We start from the raw sequence: 9519 nt of genomic DNA, 5'->3' as shown, positions 1-9519 counted from the left end.
CACTAGGTAAGCTCATTAGTTCTTTTGGTTTCCAATATCATCTCTATGCCGATGACACTCAAATCTATCTTTCCTCTCCAGACCTCTCCCCTGCTCTCCTCACTCGTATCTCCAGCTGTCTCTCTGCTACCTCTTCCTGTATGTCCCAGCGCTTTCTTAAACTTAACATGTCTAAGACTGAGCTGATCATCTTCCCTCCCTCCCGCATAACCTCACCTCCTACAATCTGATTATCTATTGATGGTACTACTATCTCCTCTACCCCCCAAGTGCACTGTCTTGGAGTAATCCTTGACTCCTCCCTCTCCTTCAAACCACACATTCAGCACCTCTCACAAACCTGCCGTTTTCATCTAAAAAATATTTCCAGGATCAGACCCTTTCTGACCCAGGATGCTACTAAGACTCTTATCCACTCACTGGTCATCTCCAGACTGGACTTCTGTAATCTCCTCCTGACTGGCATTCCTGACCAATACCTCTCTCCACTCCAATCTATCCTCAATGCTGCTGCCCGGCTCATTTTCCTCACCAAACGCACTACGTCCACCTCTCCTCTCTTACTAGACCTTCACTGGCTCCCCTTCCCTTTCAGAATCCATTTCAAGCTTCTCACACTTGCTTACAAAGCCCTCACCCACTCTCCCATCTACATCTCTGACCTTATCTCGCTTTACACTCCCACCCGTCCTCTTCGCTCTGCTAATGCACGCCGACTCTCCTGCCTACGGATTACTTCCTCCCACTCCTACCTCCAAGATTTTTCACGTGCTGCACCACTTCTCTGGAATTCCCTACCTCTCCCCCTCAGACTCTCCACCTCTCTACAAAACTTCAAACGGGCTCTCAAGACCCACTTCTTCACCAAACCCAGCCAAATATCATCCTAAACCTCTGTTCCACGCTCTCTATGTACCCCATCTGTCTCACCCCTGTCTGTCTACCCCTCCCCTTTAGAATGTAAGCTCTCACGAGCAGGGCCCTCTTCCCTCATGTGCTTACCCTTTTTTTACTTTAATAATCTTCAGCTGCATCAAATCCAGCAGTCTTCTGCCACCTGATACTTATTCCAGTGTCATCTGCTGATGTAGCTATGTTTATTTACCCTGTACTTGTCCTATATTGTCGTCAACTGTAAGTTGCTGTTTTCCTGTTTGATTATTTGTTTATGTACTCTGTAATTGGGCGCTGCGGAACCCTTGTGGCGCCATATAAATAAAGGATAATAATAATAATAATAATATATATATATCTATACACACACACACACACACACACACACACATACATATACACATAGCATATTAAACATGCATACATATATATATATATATATACATACAGTACATGTATATATACACACATGTATATATATCATATATGTGTGTGTTTATATGTATGTATGTATATACCTGTGTATATATGTATGCACATGGATATATATGTACTATAATTAAAATAAAGTAAACTTTTATTAAGCACTTACAAGTGCCACCAGGAAGACAGCAGGTTGCAGAGGACGCTAGACAGCCATTAATAATACTCGTGAAGGGGGTTTCTGGGTGCTCGGAACCCCCCCTCGGTGCGCCACTGCAGGGGCTATATTACGTCCCACTATTGCCAGTGCTTGGATTGCCAAAGCTATAGTAAAGTGGTCAGGCACATTACTTGAAGATTTGGATACTATGGATAAATCTGATGTTGAATTGTTTTTACGTAACATTCAGGATTCGGCAGTATTTCTCGTAGAATCCATGAAAGACCTGGGTTCCATGGCTGCAGGAATCTCTTCCATGTCTGTCTCAGCTCATCAAGGACTGTGGCTGCGACAGTGGTCTGCCGACGCAGAATCCAGGAGAAGTGTGGAGACCCTACCCTACACAGGTCAGGCTCTCTTTGGGGAAGCGTTAGATGCGTGGATCTCCACGGCTGCGGCGGGTTTGTCACCTTTTCTTCCCTCAGCTGCACCTGCTACGAAGAAACCCTTTTCTTCAACTGCATCACAGCCTTTTCGGGCTGCCAAGCCACAAAATGCAAGACCGTCCAACACCTTCTTTATGGGAGGCCGGCCCAAATCCAAGAAACCGGCTGCGGCGGGTTCCCAGGAACAGAAACCCGCTTCAGGTACGCCGAAGTCCTCCGCATGACGGTGGACTGCATACCCCGGAGGTGGGGTCGGTGGAAGCGAGACTCAAGCTTTTCTGTCACGTCTGGGTGTTGTCCGGCCTGGACCCCTGGGTGCAAGATATCGTGTTCCAGGGGTACAGGCTGGAATTGCAAGATCTCCCTCCTCACCGATTCTTCAAATCAGGCTTGCCAGCTTTTCTATCAGACTGGGCTGTGCTGAAGGCAGCTGTCCAGAAGTTGGTGGAGGAACAGGTTATTGTACCGGTCCCTCCTCATCTGCAAAACAAAGGTTACTATTCGAACCTTTTTGTGGTACCGAAAAAGGATGGTTCGGTCAGGCCCATTCTGAACCTAAAATCGCTAAATCCCATTCTGAAGGAGTTCAAGTTCAAAATGGAATCTCTAAGGGCGGTGATATCAAGTCTGGAAGAGGGAGAATTCCTGGTATCCCTGGATATCAAGGATGCGTGCCTCCACATTCCGATTTGGCCACTGCATCAAGCTTATCTCCGATTTGCACTGTTGGACTGTCACTATCAGTTCCAGGCTCTGCCATTTGGCCTCTCCACAGTACCGAGGGTTTTCACCAAGGTGATGGCAGAAATGATGGTTCTCCACAGACAGGGGGTGAACATAATTCCATATCTGGACGATCTGCTCATAAAGGCACCATCCAAGTAGAAGCTGTTACAGTCCATCCTTCTCACGACCCACCTGCTCCGGGAACACGGTTGAATTCTGAATCTTCCAAAATCAAATTTGGAATCAACCAGGAGGTTGTCCTTTCTGGGAATGATCCTCGACACGGAAGTGCAGAGGGTGTTTCTTGCATAGGAAAAAGCATTAGTGATGCAAACAATGGTCCGGAATGTCCTGAAGCCAGCCTGGGTGTCGGTTCATCAGTGCATTCACCTTCTGGGGAAGATGGTGGCCTCTTACAAGGCTCTAGAGTATGGGAGGATTCATGCTCGGCCCTTCCAACTGGATCTTCTGGACAAGTGGTCGGGATCCCATCTACATATGCACCAGAGGATACGTCTGTCACCAAAGGCCAGGATTTCACTCCCCTGGTGGTTGCAACTACCTCACCTTCTGGAGGGCCACAGGTTCGGGATTCAGGACTGGATCCTTCTAACCATGGATGCAAGTCTCAGAGGCGGGGGCGCAGTCACTCAAGGGGAGACCTTCCAAGGAAGGTGGTCAAGTCTGAAAGCCGGCCTGCCGATAAACATTCTAGAACTAAGAGCGGTCTACAAAGGTCTTCTCCAAGCGGCCCATCTTCTGAGAAATCGGGCCATTCAAGTGCAGTCGGACAATGTAACGACAGTAGCTTACATCAACCGACAGGGCGGAACGAAGAGCAGAGCTGCAATGTCAGAGGTAACAAGAATCATCTTCTGGGAGGAAAAACATGCGTTGGCGCTGTCAGCAATCTTCATTCCGGGAGTAGACAACTTGAAAGCGGACTTCCTCAGCAGCAACAATCTCCATCCAGGAGAGTGGGGACTCCATCCGGTGGTGTTCATGGAGGTGACAAATCTTTAGGGTATACCTCAAATAGACATGATGGCCTCTCATCTCAACAAGAAGCTTCGGCGGTATTGTTCCAGGTCGAGGGACCCGCAAGCAGTGGTGGTGGACGCCCTAGTGACTCCGTGGGTGTTCCAATCGGTGTACGTGTTTCCTCCACTTCCACTCATTACAAGAGTGCTAAAAATCATAAGGAGAACAAGGGTTTAAGCGATCCTTATTGCTCCAGACTGCCCAAGAAGGTCTTGGTACGCGGATCTTCTGGTTCTACTGCTAGAAGAGCCGAGTCCTCTTCGGGAGGACCTGCTGCAGCAGGGGGCGTTCGCCTATTAAGAATTACCGTGGCTGCATTTGATGGCATGGAGGTTGAACGCCAGATACTAGCTTGGAAGGGCATTCTACCCTGATACAGGCTATGAAAGGAGTTATTCTAAACATTACCATCGTATTTGGAAAAAATATGTATCTTGGTGTGAGTCCAAGAAGTTTCCTACAGTGGAGATTCAACTGGGACATTTTCTCGTCTTCCTGCAAGCAGGTGTGGATATAGGCCTGAGGTTGGGATCCATAAAGGTCCAAATTTCGGCCCTATTAATTTTCTTCCAGAAACAGTTGGCTGCCCTCCCTGAGGTTCAGACTTTTTTAAAGGGAATTCTGCACATCCAACCTCCCTTTGTGCCGGCTACAGCACCCTGGGATCTTAACGTGGTGTTCCAGTTCCTCCAGTTGGACTGGTTTGAGCCTCTACAGGAGGTTGAGGTCAAGTTTCTCACGTGGAAGGCTGTCACTTTGTTGGCCTTAGCTTCTGCTAGACGTGTGTCGGAGTTGGGGGCTTGGTCCTTTAGAAGCCCATACTTGATCTTCCATGAATATAGGGCTGAGCTTCGGACATGTCAGCAGTTTTCTTCCGAAGGTTGTGTCGGCATTTCATATCAACCAACCTATTGTGGTGCCAGTTGCTACTGACTCCTCAATTTCATCAAAGTCCTTGGATATTGTAAGGGCTCTGAAAATCTATGTGAGGAGGACTGCTCGTCACAGAAAATCGGACTCTCTGTTTGTCCTGTATGATCCCAAGAAACTTGGGTGTCCTGCTTCTAAGCAGACAATCTCTCACTGGATTCGGTTCACTATCCAGTATGCGTATTCTACGGCAGGATTTCCGTATCCTATGTCTCTTAAGGCCCACTCTACTCGTAAGGTGGGTTCTTCCTGGGCGGCTTCCCGGGGTGTCTCGGCTTTACAGCTTTACCGAGCGGCTACTTGGTCTGGGTCGAACATGTTTGCAAAGTTCTACAAGTTCAACTCTTTGGCCCCTGAGGACCTGAAATTTGGTCAATCAGTTCTGCAGGAGCCTCCCGCTTTCCCTCCCGTTCTGGGAGCTTTGGTACATCCCCATGGTACTAATATGGACCCCAGCATCCTAAAGGACGTAAGAGAAAATAGGATTTTGGTTACCTACCGGTAAATCCTTTTCTCGTAGTCCGTAGAGGATGCTGGGCGCCCGCCCAGCGCTCCGTTTTCCTGCTATCCTGCTATCTTTATTTGGTTCAGTACAACTTTGTTTTAGTTGTACTGCATTGTTACTTGGTAAGTAATGTTTCAGCGGTTGCTGCGTTTCAAGCTAGTTAGCTTGATGTGCCTTGTATGTGTGAGCTGGTGTGAATCTCGCCACTATCTGTGTAAAATCCTTCTCTCGAAGATGTCTGTCTCCTCGGGCACAGTTTCTAGACTGAGTCTGGTAGGAGGGACATAGAGGGAGGAGCCAGCCCACACTCTCAAACTCTTAAAGTGCCAATGGCTCCTGGTGCACCCGTCTATACCCCATGGTACTAATGTGGACCCCAGCACCCTCTACGGACTACGAGAAAAGGATTTACCGGTAGGTAACCAAAATCCTATTTTTTAAAACCTCTGGTTTCATCTACTTGTTTCAACTTATGTATTTTATTTATTTGCAGACAACAATGGAAGTCACACCAACATTGTCTTCGGTGATAAGTGTAAGTTCCCTTTATTTAAAGTAAAAGGTAGCAGAGATTACTAATGATCAATTATTTTATGATTAAAACAAATACTATCAATTATAAAAAATTGGAATACAGCGGATATTCCTGGTCATTCCTTTAGTTTCCTGTTAGCGGCAATGTAGATTTTTTTGCTATTCCTCTACTTATTGACTTGTCATCCTACTTAGAATTATGCAAATAAAATAGTAAATTGTTTTTATAATAGAAATGTCTTAAACCTCCGGGCAGTAGGGACTTATATAACCAACAGGAGATCGCAGGATATACTGTAGCAGGAGAAGTAATGAAGGATAATTCCAGTATGACAGAGAGATAATACTAATGCACTTTAATAGCAGGATTCTCCAAAGACAATGAAACAAATGGTAATAAGAATACTTCCAGGAAATATTATGCAAGTAGTATACTGTATATATTGGTAATGGTAGTGGTAGCATAAGATACACTGTGCAATCTCAAAAGATATTCACAGCAAGGGAGGTATGTTTGGAGAGCACAGCAACTACTAATGAAGTAGCAATGGTTGTATATAATAGTTAATGCAAGCCAAAGGTAGTATCCACAGCAAGGGAGATGAACATGAACACAGTTTCAAACAGCAACTACCAATGAAGTACTGTAGCAGTAATAAGGTGTCTTGGTTCCTCTAAGCCACTGGCAGTAATATACAAAGATACAGCCACTTAAATGAAAGTAATAGGGCTAGAAGCATGGTCAGGGTATCAGCAACAAGACTCCATAAAATCAGCAGCCAGGAACAGAGACCGAATGACAAGGCTCCAGAAAGAAATTATCACTGGCAATGAAGCACAGGACTGACTGCCTTATAACAGAAGCATGGGCCAATCACATAGCTGCAGAGAGACCAGCCTATGATTTCTCAAAGCAGCCACAGCTGAGCGGCTGCATGTACGAGCAGAGCATCCTTGGCTGCTTAGTAACAGCCAGAACTAGAAGACACCATGGCCGCTCTGTGTCCCAGTTGTATAGAACCACAGGACCATCGATCAGCATGGCAGGGCTGATGGGGAGTTGTGTCTGTGGCTTATAACAGTTCCATTAGAGATGGCATTGGTGTGTCCTCCATTGATGGTTGCCATCGATGGTGAAAACAGAAGGCAACATCCATGGTATGAAACTATGTAAGGTTTAGCATCAAAGGTTTAACCATTGATTGTTCCTGCATGAGCAGAAATGACTTGGCTCCCGCTGAGAGAGAATCGTCAGGGCAAGTTTCCTCTGTGCATGTGTGGCGTTGTGGTGGCTTAAGTTGGGAGTCTGTGATGGAATCAGGGGCATGTCTGGATTGCTGACTAATAGCTGAGCTCAGCCAGTGTCAAGGCAGCGAAGCGGGCCAGCCTGTCCCAACACCGTCACGCACACACACTGACTAAACTGTGTTAATGTGTTGTTGAACTGTAAGCCGCTAGACTTGAGCCGGTGTTGGCGCTGCAGCGCAGGGATAGTGGCTGACGGCTTAGTAGCTCTGCGCTGCAGTGCAAGCATGAAAATAGCATGGAGTCTACGATTAAATACCATTGTTAATGAATGCAGTAATGTCTTATATATAATGCTGTAATGCACTGATAGTGGAGTAAGCAGTGTGGACCTGAATGAGTGGTAATAGATAATAATGTATATCTTATAAATAGTAGCTTGTGCTTCAGGAATGCAAAATGTATTTCAAATGAAAATGAAAGAACAAATACCATTTTTTTTTTTTAAACCTCTGGTTTCAACTTATGTATTTTATTTATTTGCAGACAGCAATGGAAGTCACACCAACATTGTCCATGGTGATAAGTGTAAGTTCCCTTTATTTAAAGTAAAAGGTAGCAGAGATGACTAATGATCAATTATTTTATGATTAAAACAAATATTATGAATTATAAAAAATTGGAATACAGCTGATATTTCTGGTCAGTCTTTTAGTTTCCTGTTAGCGGCAATGTAGATTTTTTTTGCTGTTCCTCTTCTTACTGACTTGTCATCCTACTTAGAATTATGCAAATAAAATAGCAAATTGTTTTTATAATAGAAATGTATTAGTTCTCAGTATTTGCTGTACATCACTTTGGCAAAAGTTACTGGGGGTAATTCCAAGTTGATCACAGCAGGAAATTTTTTAGCAGTTGGGCAAAACCAGAGAGAGTTAGATTTGGGTGGGTTATTTTGTTTCTGTGCAGGGTAAATACTGGCTGCTTTATTTTTACACTGCAATTTAGATTGCAGATTGAACTCACCACACCAAAATCTATCTCTCTCTGCACATGTTATATCTGCCTCCCCTGCAGTGCACATGGTTTTGTCCAACTGCTAACAAAAATCCTGCTGCGATCAACTTGGAATTACCCCCACTGGGGGTGATTCCGAGTTGTTCGCTCGCTAGCTGCTTTTAGCAGCATTGCACACGCTAAGCCGCCGCCCTCTGGGAGTGTATCTTAGCTTAGCAGAAGTGCGAACGAAAGATTAGCAGAATTGCGAATAGAAATTTCTTAGCAGTTTCTGAGTAGCTCCAGACTTACTCAGCCATTGCGACCAGCTCAGTTCTTTTTGTTCCTGGTTTGATGTCACAAACACACCCAGCGTTTGCCCAACCACTCCCCCGTTTCTCCAGCCACTCCTGCGTTTTGCAACTCGAACGCCTGCGTTTTTCCGCACACTCCCATAAAACGGCCAGTTTCCGCCCAGAAACACCCAATTCCTGTCAATCACACTCCGATCAGCACAGCGACGAAAAAAAGCTTTGTTATGCCGTGAGTAAAATACCTAACTTTTGTGTAAAATAACTAAGCGCATGCGCTCTGCGAACCTTGCGCATGCGCAGTAAGCGACTAATCGCAGTATAGCGAAAATCGGCAACGAGCGAACAACTCAGAATGACCCACACTGTGTAAAACTCACTTAGTAAAGTTGCTATAAGACATTACAATACTGACTCATCATCAGTGTCGGATTGAGGTACGATGGGCCCACCGGGGAAATGCAATGGTAGGGGCTCATACTTAGTGGTGTGGCCAGTCTACATAGGGGGTGTGGTCAGCCGAGGAATAAGTTACCATTGGAGAGTGCATGGTCTGGCCCTTTTATTTATATATATATATATATATATATATACTGCCCCAAAAAATAAAGGGAACACTAAAATAACACATCCTAGATCTGAATGAATGAAATATTCTTATTAAATACTTTGTTCTTTATATAGTTGAATGTGCTGACAACAAAATCACACAAAAATTATCAATGGAAATCAAATTTATTAACCCATGGAGGTCTGGATTTGGAGTCACACTCAAAATTAAAGTGGAAAAACACACTACAGGCTGATCCAACTTTGATGTAATGTCCTTAAAACAAGTCAAAATGAGGCTCAGTAGTGTGTGTGGCCTCCACGTGCCTGTATGACCTCCCTACAACGCCTGGGCATGCTCCTGATGAGGTGGCGGATGCTACACCTCAGGGACTACTGGATGCCAGCGTACAACGCATCTTCCTTCAGACAAGATCCTGGGATCCATGGTATCAATTTTCAACATGGTGGAATATGCCCAATATCACTCCAGGCCTCTACAGCGCCTGATCCTCACCGAATGGAATGGTCTACCAACACAGCTCAAATTCCAGACCATGATCCTGCTTCAGTCTATTTGGGCGTCCCTCTCATGATGGCTCCACACGTCCAACCTGGACAAGGGCCAGCTGTTTTGGATTCCACACTGGACCCTCCTCAACACAGATGCCAGGCTCTGAGGGTGAGGAGTTGTCATGGGTGTCACTCCTATCAGGGTCACTGGTTTCTAATGGATAGGGATCTCCTGATCAATGTCTT

This window comes from Pseudophryne corroboree, chromosome 3 (assembly GCF_028390025.1).
Source record: "Pseudophryne corroboree isolate aPseCor3 chromosome 3, aPseCor3.hap2, whole genome shotgun sequence".
NCBI lineage: Eukaryota > Metazoa > Chordata > Amphibia > Anura > Myobatrachidae > Pseudophryne > Pseudophryne corroboree.
This window is presented reverse-complemented; position numbering follows the sequence as displayed.